The following is a 15,461-nucleotide window of genomic DNA, read 5'->3' as shown; positions in this document are numbered from 1 at the left end:
GAAGTACTGACCATGACAAGCTGAGGGAAATTCTAAAAGCCAAGCTGTTTTATTTCTTGTTCCTTCAATGTATGTTTCATGCTCACAAGCTTTCATAGAGCAGGCTTTAAATCTATGTATTTTATCTATGTAGTTTCTTCAGCACCATTTAATGCCAGCAGCAGATCTCTACAACAAATGCTTAGGACAGTTTTTCCCATGTTATGCTTTACTAAGAATTCTATGTTTTGATCTATTAAATCAGTGGGCACTTTGTTAGTGAATGAAAGTGAACAGACAAACCTGAAGAGACTCACTGAGAGACAAAAGCTTCTGGAGTGTTTGACTTGTTTTAACAAACCAAATCATTCTGAAATCAGAAAGTGTCCACCTTTGTTTTACGTGCTCGCTGAAACCACTCTGGTGATTGAAGCCGTGGTTTCGGAGACTGTGATTGAGCGTTTACCTCCTGCTCTAATCACACTTCACCAGACACTTAAGCTGTCCCAAGTGTTCGCTCCCAGCCCTTTTCCTTCTGTTTGTCATGCCTTCAAATGTTTTTTTTCACCTCATTCCCCTAAAGTGACAGTCACAGGGATTCTTTTACTTACATTTTATGTCAGAGCCATAAACCAGAAAACCAGATCCACACTGCCTTTATCATAAAATCAAGAGACATTTCTCTGCCAGCAGATAATCATTGTCAACTTAGAATCCCATCACAGATGCACAGCAATTCAGACATGGCTGTTAGCTCCTGCGACTGTTGGAATGAGAGATCAAATAATGATTCTTATGTAAGATAGTGGAAAGCTCCCTGCAGCAGAAGACTTCGGCAACTCACGTGGATTTTAAATGACTCTAATTTTTTTTCCAGCAGCAGGTTTAATTTTTGCACATAGGAATAATCACATGCATTAAAACAGCTTTTCATCTGCAGTGAGTTCCAGGATGCTTCCACCTTCTCGCTTTGAGTCCGAGTTCTAAACAAACCCCTCAAACAAAGTGAAAGCCTAAAAAATAAATAAAACAGATTCTGACTATTCATGAAATCAAAACAAAATACAGGTAAACCTCGGCTTACATCATTTCGAGTTACGTCTTTCTCGATTATACGTCGGTGTTCAAAGCAAATACACTGGAAAATAACTAGTTATATTATTTTACTCAACTTAACGTCTGCCTGCCACAGATATTAGAATCATAAAATCACTAGTGAACCATGCAAAGCACATAAGATGAAGTTATTGTACAATAAATCAAAATAAAACTTATAATATCATATTAGCCCTTAGCAACCCCCGTGACCCATAATGTGGAAGAAGCGGCTGCAGACGGGATGGCGATGTTTTTTCTGTACTATTCATTCATTCATTTTTTCAACCCGCTTCATCCGCTTGCGCTGGTCACAGGGAGCTGGAGCCTACGCCAGCTGGCTGTACTATATATAAAAAAATAATTGTAAGATTGAAATGTATTCATATTAACCAAATATTATTAAAATGCATTCATAAATAAAGTACAGTACAGAACTGCTGTGTATGTGCTTCTGCTCGATAGGTGGGGAACAAGTACAGAAGACAAGAAATCCTGAAAATCCTGCCCCCCCACTTCAGAGCATGATTATGACTACAATCTCTCTCTGTCTCTCTTTCTCTTTTCCTTGCCCTGTCTCTGTCCCCATTGTATTTCCTTTCCCACCCAACTGGTCAAGGTGGTTGACCGCCCTCTGGACTCTGGGCCCTGCCCGGAGTTTCTTCCTCAATGAGGGAGATTTTCACCACCACTGTTGCTTATGCTTGCTCTGGGGGGTTCTGTTAGGGGTCTCTGTTTTTTTTTTAGTGCTATGAAATGTCTGCTGAGGTGATTAAGCGCTATACAAATAATTGTTGAATAAAGAGTTGAACTGGGAATGGTTATTTTCAGTTTAGCCTGGAGACTACTTAATTCAACTCACGTCACTCTCTTATAAACCAGTTAATGACATGTGCAGAGGTTTACCTGTACAACAGAGGACAGATGTCTCTCAGTCTTTAGATGTGTTCCACATCTTTCATACATATTCAAGACAAAATCAAATATGCCTAGAGCATACTCATTGAAAGTTAGAATCACCGCTGTCTCTGGTGTTAATGTTCTCTGCTAATCTGCCAATCATTGTTGTCGGCTCAAGCGGTTTGTTATCTGTTCATACAGACAGTTAGCTTTGTCCCTTGTCCAGCCGACAGGTGCATGGTGCCAGTGATGATGGCTGCCAGGGAAGACTGGTGCCAAAACTCCAACTGAGTCGTTTGAGCTGCCACAAACAACGGAGCAGATAATTCAGAACCAGCAGCAGCGTTGCTTGGAGAGAAACACTAATTAAGTTTCTTCCAAGTCCGAGTCCTTTTCTGTGGCGTGTTGTCAGTGTTTGTTACAATTCTCTTTGTGGAAACGGTTACGTGGCAACCTGATTATTTCTTTGCAGGTCCATCTCCCTCACAGTGTATGTCACACCGTTGGCAGGATGTTCATGTCTGGGTCAATAGACCTGCCAGGAGGCCAGTACCCATGTTGAAATAAAGGCATTACTTTTTTTTTCAAATTCAAATTCAAAAAAACTTTATTAGTCCCCAAGGGGCAACTGAAAGCACATAAAGAAGGATAGGTGTAAAACATACAGTGTAAACATAAACAGTGTAAACATAAACAATAAACATATAATTAAATAATATCAATATAAATACAGTGTTTATGTTAAGTAAGAATTCAAAACCTAGTTAGTTCAGAACCAAGTGAGTTAGTTCAAAACCTAATGTGTTAATTAGTCAGTTATTTCAGAAACTAGTTAGTTTAAAAGCTAGTAAGTTAGTCATTTCAAAACCTAGTTAATTTAAAAACCTAGTTAGATAGTTCAAAAACTAGTTAGTTTAAAACAGACAGTAGTTAGTTCAAAATCGAGTTCGTTCAAAACCCAGTGGGTTAGTTCAAAACCTACTTAGTACAAAACCTACTTAGTTTAGAACATAAGTTGTTCAAAACCTAATGGGTTAGTTAGTTAGTTAGTTAGTTAGTTAGTTAGTTAGTTAGTTAGTTAGTTAGTTAGTTAGTTCAGAAACTAGTTAGTTTAAAACATAGTTCAAAACCTAGAAAGTTCAAAACCCATTAGTTTAGTTCAAAACCTAGTTAGTTGAAAGAGCTAGTTGGTTCAAAACCCAATAAGTAAGTTCAAAATATAGTTAGTTCCAAACATAGTTTAGAAACTAGTTTGTTTAAACCTGGCAGGTTAGTTAGTTAGTTAGTCAAAAAAGTAGTTATTTTAAAAACCTAGTTAGTTAGTTCAAAGCCTAGTTAGTTAGTCCAAAACCTAATTAGTTTAAAACCTGTTTAGTTAGTTTGTTCAAAACCTAGTTAGATTAAAACCCTAGTGAGTTAATCCAAGAACTAAAGAAAGTACGATTGATCCCGGCCTATTTTGGCCTTCTGATTAAAATGAATAATTCATCTTGAAGTCACCAGCGGGGTCCTGCTTCTCACAGTATTGTTATTCAGGCAGTTTCTGACATTTTTAAAACTGTTATCTACGTTAGAGATCACTGGCCTTCTCCCTCGTATTTCTATCTTATCCAGTTCCTGAGTGTACAAAAGTTGAAATTTGACCTTGACCTGGTTTTCTCAAGGTCAAGGTCATCATCTCATTTTCATCCCCTTTGCTGCCTGAGTAATGTGCTTTTTGTTTCATCTTTCTATCTGCAACGGTTGCGAAGATATTTGGTGGACTAACGGACTGACGGACGGACGGACGGACACACAAATGCTGACAATTACAACTCATCACCTTTTTGAAGCTGGATGTAAAAGATGCAAGTTGAGTTTAGCAGACGATTAAATCTGTTTAGGCTTCAGGTTTGTCAGCCCTGTCTATGCCTTAATCCACTGACAGCATATAGACGGCCTCTCTTGATTATCATTATTGATTATCAATATCTTCCATTAATTAGCTCACCCCCTTATGTAATAATAAATTATGTTCTTGGGCAGGTTTTCACATTATTCCTTGCAAAACATCTAGAGAGCATTGAACCAATGAAAATATCTCTCCAGATATTTTCATTGGTTCAAGTTGGGCCGCTCAAGGACATTCACAGACGTCTGAAACCATTGGTTAGTTTGATCATCGGTGTGGTTCAGGTCTTTGTTCTGTTGGAAGAAAATCCTTTGTCCCAGTCTGATGTCAGAAGTGCTCTGGAGCACGTTTTCATCATGGCTGACTTCTACATTCATATTTTCCTTGATTCTGATTTGACTTCCAGCTCCTTCTAGTGGCAGCACATGATGCTGCCACTGCAGAGATGGTATTGGTCTGGTTGACAGGCAATGTCTGGTCCTCTCCAGATCTGATGGCCTTCAGGTCAAAGAGGTCAATGTTTGCTTCATCAGTACAAATAATTCAGTTTCTCATGTTCTGAGTCTTACAGGAGCCTTTCGGCAAACTGCAGGTGGGCTGTCATGTATTTTACTGAAGACTGGTTTCCATCTGTTATCATTCTTCAGGTCTGATTGGTGAGGTGCTGCAGAGATGGCCGCCCTTCTGGAAGGAACACCTAACTCCACAGTAAAATGTTGGAGCTCTGTCAAAGTGACCATCAGGTCATCTTCGTCAGTAAGGCCATTCTCCCCTGATCTCTCAGTTTGGCAGGATGTCTAGGTCTGGTGGTCTGGAGCCCTGTTAGTTCCAAACATCTTCCATTAACAGATGATGGAGGTCACTGTGCTCAATGGGACCCTTCGCTGCAGCAGAATTTTTTTTTCACACTTTCCCAGGTTTGAGTAGAATTTTGAAGTAATTTAATTAAAACTTAATGGAAAAAAGCTACGACATAGCAATAAGTAGAATAAGTGAGGCACTGTGTAATTTCTACATGCACTGCATTACCGTTTTTTTTCAGTCGCTAACAAGCGCTTACCCATACTTCAAATACTTTTTCTAAACTCTTAACACACTCACACCTACAAAACACAATTAACCAAATGGATAATCTTCTTCTCAAAAACACATTTTGTTAAATAAATTCTAACTCTTCATTTCAAAATAGAACACATCTTTCTCTGCACACACTAACTTTACCAAAACACTGGGAATTCGACTCAAAATGACATTATTATGTCAAACAATAATGCTTGTTTTCACTTCATAAGGTACATGCAGTTAATCAAAGTACACCAGAATTCAAAATACTGGGTATTGTTGACATTCTAGAAATTGCATACACTTTCATGTTTCAGTTTTACTGGTATTTGCATGCAAAATGTACAAAAAATGTCTTGGTTGGGAACTGTATGTCCGCATGCAATGTTCACATTCCAAAGCATTCCAGCAAAGAGCAAATCCATTTTTTTCCTTTTTTACGCCTGTTCTCTTCCGTCCTCACTGGGTTTTTCTCAGTGGAGAACAACCCAGTGAGGACGGAAGACAACAAGCGTAATGGTATAGTGATTCCGTATGTGTCTGGAGTGTCGGAAAAGCTGAGGACGATCTTCAACAAACACAAGGTACCTGTGTACTTTAATCCACGCAGCACCCTCCGACAAAGACTGGTCCACCCAGAAGACCCCACACCACAGTCAGAAGAGCAATCTGGTGTATGCAGTTAAATGCAGCGAGGAATGGTCAGACGTCTACATAGGGGAAACCAAACAACCACTACACAGACGCATGGCCCAACACATCAGGACAGGACTCGGCAGTCTGCCCCCCCTCAAGGAAGAGGGACACTCATTTCAGGACACAGATGTTCAGATCTTGGACAGGGAAGATAAATGGTTTGAGAGAGGAGTGAAAGAGTCCATCCACGTCAAAGTGGAGAAGCCATCTCTGAATAGAGGGGGTGGTCTGCGACATCACCTTTCTGCCATTTACAACCATGTCCTTTCAAAACTCCCTGAAAGATTGTCTCAGCAGATTGACCCAGGTGATGTGTCTCATCCTAATGACCCTCATTAGCATACAAAGGTGAAACTCACATCTCAACGACCCCCTTTGACACCCCCACCAACAATCGTTGAGGAGCCAGACGGGTGTCAACGACGGTCGTTGGAATGTGAAAAGCACTGACCACACCCCACAGGGTTTATAAACTGGGACATTATCAGCCACTCTGAGCTGAAGAAGTCTCTTGGATGAGAGACGAAACGTCTTCAAGAACTTTAACGTCCAGTGGATCGACTCAACAGGTTTGGATAACCATGACCTGGATGACTGAGAACCTACACAGACATGTTGTGTTGGTAGTTATGATGGTAATTATGATGGTAGTTGTGTTGATAGCTGTACTGGTAGTAGTGTTAGTCAATGTGTTGGTAGTTGTTATACGTAGTTTGTTTGCACACTTTCCCAGATGTGAGCAGAATTTTGAAAAAAATTCATTTAAACTTAATGCAATAAGGCCACAACATAGCCAGAAGTAATTTCTCCATATACTTCATTAATGTACATGTTTCTAAAGGAAAACCATGATAAACATTCATTTGTTCATTCATTTTCTGACTGCTTCATCTGCTTGCACGGGTCACTGGGAGCTGGAGCCTATCCCAGCTGTCATAGGGTGCAGGTGGGGCAAACTCTGGTTGCGACGCCAGTGCACAGCGGAGCTACACAGAGACATACAACCACACAGACACACACACACACACACAGGTGCATGTTTTTGGAGGTGGAAGGAAGATGGAGAACCCGGAGAGAACCCATGCAGACACGGGGAGAGCATGCGAACTCAAACAGAGCCTCCTGATGCTGAAGTTTTTGGTATCAACTTCCATGACACTCCAAAAAAATTGAGCAGGCAGTAAAAGGTCACCTGACGACTGATTGTCAGAGAGAATCCTCTCCGTCTCATTGCATTGTCGAAACAACTTAATGTTGTTTTTTACTTAGAGGAGGTGCAGATGTTCCTACCTTTGGGAGCTAATTAAAATGGGTGGGACATGTGGTTGGCATTGATATTTACTGCACATGAATTTAGTGTTGTGTTTCCATGACAACCAGACTAGGGTTGGTTGTTATTAGACTGATAAATTATCATCAAATGGAAAATAACCATTATATAATACAGATACAAAAGTCACGTGAAATGGAGTGAAGCCAGTTTAATGTACCCACCTTGCATGAAACTATACAACCAGAATATCATACATTGAGCATGTCTGAACACATGTTATATATTTGTGCTCCGTTTATCCTGACAGTAACAGCTAGACTCTTGTTTCTGTTATCCTCCTCATTCCTTCCCTCCATCTCTTCTCTCTGTCCCTGAGGGAGTGTATATTTACCTTCGCTTCTGCAGTCAAATTAGAGAGAATTAAAGTATTTCACAGTGGATTTTAACAGCTCCAAACTGACTGCTCGAGAGTTTCTCAAAGAGACCAAGATAAATCCACTCTCATCTCCTCATTTTCAGAATACTGAAGGCGTTGCCAATGGCTCTGTTCTATAGAGCCCACAACAGCTATCTACAAGTTATTATGAAGCTTGCTACTCCAACAGCCCCAGTATCTGTCCCTCTTCATCAGGACATTTAGCCGACCCTGTCATTTCTGATATTCAAATAAAAAATTTCAGGATGGCATCACATGAAAACACAGCTGAGGAATCAAGACCTGTATAGCAGTCAGTATGTGGCTACAGTTGTCACTCAAAGTAGACACACCTGAATTATGTAGAGCTTTAAGACTCGATAGTAATAATCAAATAACATAAAACACTGAGTTGTATAGAATCACCATACAGTTTTCATCTTTTCCATTCATTGATTTTCTGTGACTACTGGTAGGGCAGGGTGGTTGGAGCCTATCCCAGCTGACATTTTGGCATGAGGTATGTTATGTCCAGCACAAGTCATTAGTTAATCGCCAGGGTATATAGAAAGACAGGAACATTGAATTGAATATAGAGAACACATTCAGTTTTGCACAAGGCAGAAAATGTGCTTCCGTCATGAAGTTTGTGTCTCCCACACCTGGGGTGTGGGAGTATTTCAAGGTGTTCCCTGAGACACACCTGACATGGGATATGTAATAACTGAATTAAGTTATTCGTCTGTTCTGGGGTCCCCTTCCTATTTGGATGTGACCTGAAAAGTTCCACAGGTAGGCACCCTGGGGTCATTGTAAGTAGTTGCCCAATGAACTTAATCCTCTCGACCAAGCGACATTAACTCAAAGCTCCTTCTAGCTGTCAGAGCTCTTTTCCCTCTATAAGACTGAGTCATTTGGTCACTACACAGAGATCAGGACCAAAATAGGGCATAGATCTTGGTAAACCAATAGACTTGTCTTATGGTTCAGCTCTCTTCACCATGAAGAACAATAACCATGTTACTGCTAATCCCACACCAAACTGCCTGTCCCAAAAAGAACCATGTCATCCGCAAAGAGCAGAGGTGCAATTCTGAGCTTCTCATATTCGACGCTCAAACTACTCTCAATAAATATCATAACCTGGACTGTGTGTACAAGAAAGGTCAGAGTAGGATGTGTTTCTTGAGGAGGCTGGCCTCCTTCAACATCAGATCTGAACTGCTTAGACTATTCTACCAGTTCATTGTGTCCAGTGTGCTGTCCTATGCCATTGTATGTTGGGGTGGTGGTGCCAGGAAACGGGACATGGACCGTCTTAACAGACTCATCCACAGAGCACCTAGACAGGCTGATCCGGAGGGCTGGTTCTGTGATCGGCCAGGACCTGGACTCTGTGGAGACTGTTCTAGAGAGGAGGACTACAGACCTGATCAAAATTTTAAGACCAGATGAAAAATTGCAAGAATTCACATTTTGCACTGTTGGATCTTAACAAGGTTCTAAGTAGAGCTTCAAAATGCAAAAAGAAGAAATGGGAGTGAGACAAAAAAAAATTTAGTAAGCATTTTATTGCAAATAACCATTAAACTGAAATTGGTTTTTCATCAGCGGATCAAAAGTTTAAGACCACTGCCTTTAAAAGCCCAAATCATCACAAAAATGTGGATTAAATATCATTTTCTGTCAGGCATTCACACTGTTTTGACCTTCTGATGGCAAATGCTAAAAAACGTTCTCTCTTAGAACGTGTTTGGACTGTTTAGCCGCATCAGCAAGTCCTCTTCCAGCGTGCCATTTCTGCTGAAAATGGATGAAGTAGGAGTCATTTTAAACTTCTTAAAAGATCCTGAGGGTTATAAGTAAAAAAAGTCAAGAGGTAGCCCCAAATAAATTTCATCAGCCCAGATCTGAGGGATCCAATTGGCTGTCCGTTGAGACACGGGATGAACCTTGGCCCAAATTAAGCTGGTCACTGGTGCCAACCGCAGTCCCATAACCATTTGACAACATTTGCGGGGAGAAAGGTTTAAGAACAAAAAAAAAAGTCTTCAAAGACCTCGTCTCCTTCAACGGCACAAAATTGCCCGTGAAGAGTTTGCATTGGAGCACCAAACATGGAGTATTGCAAGGTGGAAGTTTTATCCTCTGATGAGAAAGAATTTAACCGTGATGGTCCTGAAATAGCATCGCTCTTTTGAATCATCCTGTGTGTTCCCCCGATCTAAATCCAACTGAGAACATTTGGGGTTGAATGGCAAGGAAAGTTTACAAAAATGGACACCAGCTCCAGGCTGTGGATGCCCTCCGTGAAGCCTTCTTCACTGCTTGGAGCAACATTTCCACTAGCCTCCTGGAAACGCTAGCATCAAGCATGCCAAAACACATTTTTGACATTTCATCAAGAATGGCGCAGCTGTGCATCACTGAGTGCATTTTTAGAAATTTTATTTCTATTTAACAGTGGTGTTTTGGGTTTTTTGAATGTGGTCTAAAACTTTTGATCAGCTGATGGTTGTTTGCCAATTTATTTTGGTGTCACTCCTATTTCTTCTATCTATCTATCTATCTATCTATCTATCTATCTATCTATCTATCTATCTATCTATCTATCTATCTATCTATCTATCTATCTATCTATCTATCTATCTATCTATCTATCTATCTATCTATCGACAAAAGCTTCCTCTGATCATGGATCTGCATCAGGCTTCATTTAAGTCCCCTAGTTGTGTGAGGTTACCAGCTCTACATATGCTTTTTGTCAAGTCTTATGGACTGTCATTCCTCAAATGTCCAGAGATGTTGGGCAGAGGATTACAAGAATGTGAGGATTGGATTGCCAATGGATACACAATTATTTTTCTTCTGTCAAACTGAACAAGTCATTACAGTCTGTGTTCTGATGGACCTGTCAATCACACTGGTTATATGGACCAGCAACTATCCAGCCCACTGCACCCGAGTTGCAGTGTCTTTTCTCCACTCAACACCATTTCAGTAATCAATGGACAAGCACCATAATATATTGTATCTCTGTGGGTCAAAACATATAATTTTGTCAGTTTACCACAATATTAGAATTTATGGTGGAGTTCATTGATTTACATGTTTAAGACTGAGTTTTATTTTAACTACTTTGATTGGTGCTGGATAATTTAATTGGCAGGAACTCTATAAAATCTTGTTTGCAGCTTCAACGTGTCTCCAAGACAGCTTCAAGATGTTGCGTCTGACCTCCCATCACGGTATTTACCAGAAATAAATGAGCACAACAAACAGATCTCAGTCCGCAGCTGAACTCATGATATGAGTGACTCCTTTGTTAATGTCACAGGCAACAAAAAACATGATGGTAATGAGTTCTTTTATAAATTTTATAAATGTTCTTTTATAAATGCTGATATGCTCACCAACATGGCCCAAAAGTCAGCTCATTATCTCATTTACATCTTGTTCAAAGATGTCTTGCATGTGTTTATAAGTCAACATTTTTTTTGTTTCAACAGTGTGTGCACAGGGTGAGGTTAAGACATGGAGATATTTTATGCATACAGTATGTTAGGTATGTGTGGTATGTTTCAAATTAGATTGGTGTTCAAGTGAAACATAACAAACCACATGATCAAGACTATTTTTTGTGGAATTAACAGAATTAAACACCTGAGATATTAAGATATTTCATCACAGTCACAAACAGACACGAGTGGTCCTATAATGGCACAAAGCTGCCTGGTTGATTCATTGATAATTGGTCGAAACAGTGCACAAAATTAAGACTTATTAAAGGATGAGTCATACAGAGCTCCAGCTCACATTGAGAAGTGATGCCTTTCTGTCCATTACATGCAATATTGTGTAGTTGTTTTCCAATATGTTCTGTTAAAATGACTAGAAAAGCTTCAATTGAAGTACTTCTCCATATATTTTCCTTTCAAGATGTCAAAGAGAAGCAGAAAGTACAGTACATTATTATTGCATAAACTAGATAATATATTGAAAAGATATATAAAGGAAAGAGATTCTTGTGTCAGTCTCTTGTGTGACAGACAGAGATCACTGCATTAGCATTACCCTACTGCAGACATGCATTGTACAACGCTTTGGGAGTGTGTAGCATGAAACACTCAATTTCTGTTTAAATAAGAAGTCATACAGATCCTCAGACAGCAAATTTACAAGTTTACGCAGCAAATCTTTGAAATAACAGATACATTCAATGCATATTACTATGATGGTCTTCTCTCTACAGTCCTCAGAAGAATGTGTTGAAAATTGTAAAGAAACTGCTTTATGCATGTGTGTGTGTTGTGTGTGTGTGTGTGTGTGTGTGTGTGTGTGTGTGTGTGTGTGTGTGTGTGTGTGTGTGTGTGTATATATGTATATATATATATAGGAAAAATTTATAGGTTTATATATCCTCCTTTAAGAATCATGCAACTGCAATATGTACAGCCATGCACTGTCATCCTGATCATCCTCTAAACTATTCCACAGACAAGCAATAATGTGCTTTCTAATGGAGTCTATTAAATACTAATCAATCAATCAACCTTTATTTGCATAGCACTTAATATATCAGCAGACATTTTAAAGCGCTTTAATAGACAGAGAAACCCAACAGGACACTCCAATTTAGTTGATTTGGTTATATCTCAGTGGTAAAACTAATGATGAAGTACAAAGCTGTCCAATACAACTGTTGTACAATTGCCTATTAGTGCAGCAATGTAAAGGTGTATTTTGAGGAGGTGTAGTAAAAAGCTGTCATGAGTGGGAAGGCAGAGATGACAAATGACTCACCTCTTGTCGGAGCTGCGACTCAATCCTTCCCACAGACGGCTCAGATGGACTGGGTTATGCCTCTGTATAGCATCAGATCAACAGATTTACATGCTGTGGGTCTGGAAGTGCCGAGCTGTGAGACACAGACAGAGGGAGAGAGAGAGAGAGAGAGAGAGAGAGAGAGAGAGAGAGAGAGAGAGAGAGAGAGAGACAGAGAGAGAGAGAGAGACAGAGAGAGAGAGACACACACAGAGAGAGAGAGACAGAGAGACACAGAGACAGAGAGAGAGAGAGAGACAGAGGGAGAGAGAGAGAGAGACAGAGGGAGAGAGAGAGAGAGAGAGGAACTCCCCCTTCATATTGTACAGAATGGATACAGCATCCAATTTTAGAAACAAGTGGGACGAAGGAGGCAGTAACCACGAGACCAGATCTCCCTACATATTGAATTTATTTTATGTGAGGAGATCAACAAATTCGCGCTAAGGTGTGACTTGAGCAGGATTTAAATCTTTGCATTCACTTAGTGGCACATACACACACATACTGCTTTTTCACACGAATATATGAATCATAAATCTTTCAAAGTGAGTCACATCATGACATTTGATACTTATGTGATTTATAATCCATGATAAACTCCTGTACCCTAGGTATACTTTTGATTGGTTATAAACTAGAGATTAACAAACTTGGCTCAAATCATTAATTGTCTATATAATAAGTACTCATCCAAGTGGTTATATAAATGCAGTATATGAATATTAGGGATCAGCGAGTACACCATTATCTGTATCTGTTCAACCAACTAGATTATCTGTATCCATATCTGTACTCTGAATGGGCGGATCTTAAACCGGAAGTGGGTGTGGTTTGATCGGAAATGGGTGGGGCTTAAATCACTACATTATTTTAATTACTTTTAACTTCAAATGCTTGTGCACGTATACAGTATACACACACACACACACACACACACACACACACACACACACACACACACACACACACACACACACTGGCAGTTTGGAAAATGATTTGGAGAAGACAAAAATGTAATTACAGTAAACACGTACAGTGAGGGAGGGTGGCTGGGGTTGGGGTCTGGACAATGATTGTGCTTTTGTAACGTTGAGGTCTAGCCAATGATTATGCTTGGGTCATATCATTGGTTTTTAATTAAAAATAAAAACAACATCTTTGTCCACTGTATAAATTTTATCACTCATACAAACAAATATCCAACTGTCAAACATGTGTATCAACATGTCTTCGACGTGGCGCTGTTGAACGTCAGAAAATAGCCGGTTTTAACTCCGTCCATTCTATGTGTGCATGTTGACACGGGTCACACACATTAACTTCACAGTGGTGTTCGTCGCATTGAGACGCCCCCTGGATAGAAAAAGTTTCGGTGACAGTGTCCACACGACAACGCAGACCCAGCGTTTTAAAAAACTTACTTTGTCCAGCGTTTTGGTCCCAGATATCTGCGTTGTCATGTAGATGAAAGTCATAACCGCAACAAAAAGCCTCGCTGCCCGATGCCTTACGACATATTGTTCACGTGATTCCTTCTGGCAGACGCACCGTGATTGGCTGGGCGCTTGATTGGTTGGGTGTTTGATTGACAGGTGGTGGGTGGAGTTAAAGCGTGACAGTGTGAGGTTTTCAAGTGAGCTTATTCAAATATATAGGAAAGGAAATATATTATACAGTGGTACCTCTACTAACGAACATCTCTTCATATGAAATTTTCAAGTTACGAAACGCCTCAACAGGAAAATATCTTGTTCCGAAAGAAATTTCAGGATACGAAAGGTAAAAATACAGTATGAGCTGATACTCGCAGCTCCCACAGGTTCCTGAACGCAACATTCTTATAGCTGCTCTGCCATTGGCTATTACCTAGCATCCTGGCATCCCATTGACTAGGAGGGACCTCTACTGTATGTGTCTATGTGTGTAGATAGTTAGGTGTCTATGCAGCGTCCTCGTCATTGGCCCTCGACCCATGAGGTGTTCTGATAGTTTTACCTAAATATATTAACTTTTAGAGTATTCACTATGGACCCCAAGAAAATGATGGAAAAAAGCGGAAAAGAAAAAAGTTTTATATATATACAGTACAGTGATACCTCTGTACTCGACCATAATCCGTTCTGAGGTGGTGGTTGAGCACCGATTTGTTTGAACACCGAAACCAATTTTCCCATAAGAAATAATGGAAAGTATTTTAACCCGTTCTTACCATTTAGAAAAATACCTAAAATATTATAAGAACGTGTATCTAAACAACAATGAAGACGTAAATGTGCACAAGCAGTACATGATAAAGATAAAGCATTATAAACCATTTTGTATAATTTACTTTACGTTTTAGAGAGCGGTTGATGGCACTAGCGTCATCATGGAAGGGGAATCCCTTCCATGATGACGCTAGGTAACGCGCCTTCAGGGGTTTTCTCCCTTCTCTCTTCCGTGGAGGTGAATCTGGCTGGGCAGTAGCCTTCCTCTTTTCTTTAAGAAGGAACCTGTCCATTGTCAGTTGCTTCTGCTTCAACATAGTGGAAATGGTTGACTTTGCCATTTCGTAGTGCGACGCGAGGTCGGACATTCGTACACCACTTTCATATTTTGCTATAATTTCCGTACATCTTTGCGTACGTAATTTGCGTACGTGTTACTCCGCTGGCGGTCTGAGTCGAACTGACGCTTACCCGCTGGCCGAGGAGCGCGTTCGGGTCGACTCGGCTAGTCGAGTACCGAAAATCTGTTCGGGCTCCGATATATTTTCTACTCAAATGTTTTGGTCGAGCACCGATTTAGTCGAGTATAGAGGCGGTCGAGTACAGAGGTATCACTGTATATATATAACTATTTTCTTTTCCGCTGACAAACTATATATATATATATATATACACACACACACACACACACACACACACACACACACACACACACACACACACACACACACACACACACACACACACACACACACACACACACACACACACACACACACACACACTCAGTTGTGTTCAAAATAATAACAGTCTGTTTAAAAATTTGATCAAAGCCCAAAATCCTTAACATGGTTTTTATTTCCATGCATTGAGAACACTACACATTATATTTCAAATCAAAACATTAAGAAAAATGCAGAAATTCTTTAATTACTTTACAGAAAATGAAGAAAAATGAACATTGGGCTGTTCCAAAAATTGCAGTGTCTGCATTTTACTGTACAAACTCAAATATTTACTGTATAAACTGAAAAATCTCCAGGATTCAGTATTCCTATGAATCACTAGACTAATATTTAGTTGTATAGCCACTGTTCCTGAGAACCGCTTCACATC

General features: G+C 39.9%; 1 protein-coding gene across 1 annotated transcript in view; it reads right to left on the bottom strand.

The window, feature by feature from the left end:
* The window catches only part of mc5ra (melanocortin 5a receptor), a 30,357-nt gene extending 18,113 nt beyond the window's left edge, over positions 1–12,244 (bottom strand). The window contains exon 1 of the mRNA XM_068324507.1: positions 12,115–12,244. The gene's annotated coding sequence lies outside the window, so the exon portion shown is untranslated. The remainder of the gene's footprint in view (positions 1–12,114) is intronic.
* Positions 12,245–15,461: the final 3,217 nt, after the last annotated feature.

Source organism: Antennarius striatus, chromosome 9 (genome assembly GCF_040054535.1).
Source record: "Antennarius striatus isolate MH-2024 chromosome 9, ASM4005453v1, whole genome shotgun sequence".
Classification (NCBI taxonomy): domain Eukaryota; kingdom Metazoa; phylum Chordata; class Actinopteri; order Lophiiformes; family Antennariidae; genus Antennarius; species Antennarius striatus.
The sequence above is the reverse complement of the archived record's forward strand: the minus strand, read 5'-3'. Positions and strand labels throughout refer to the sequence as shown.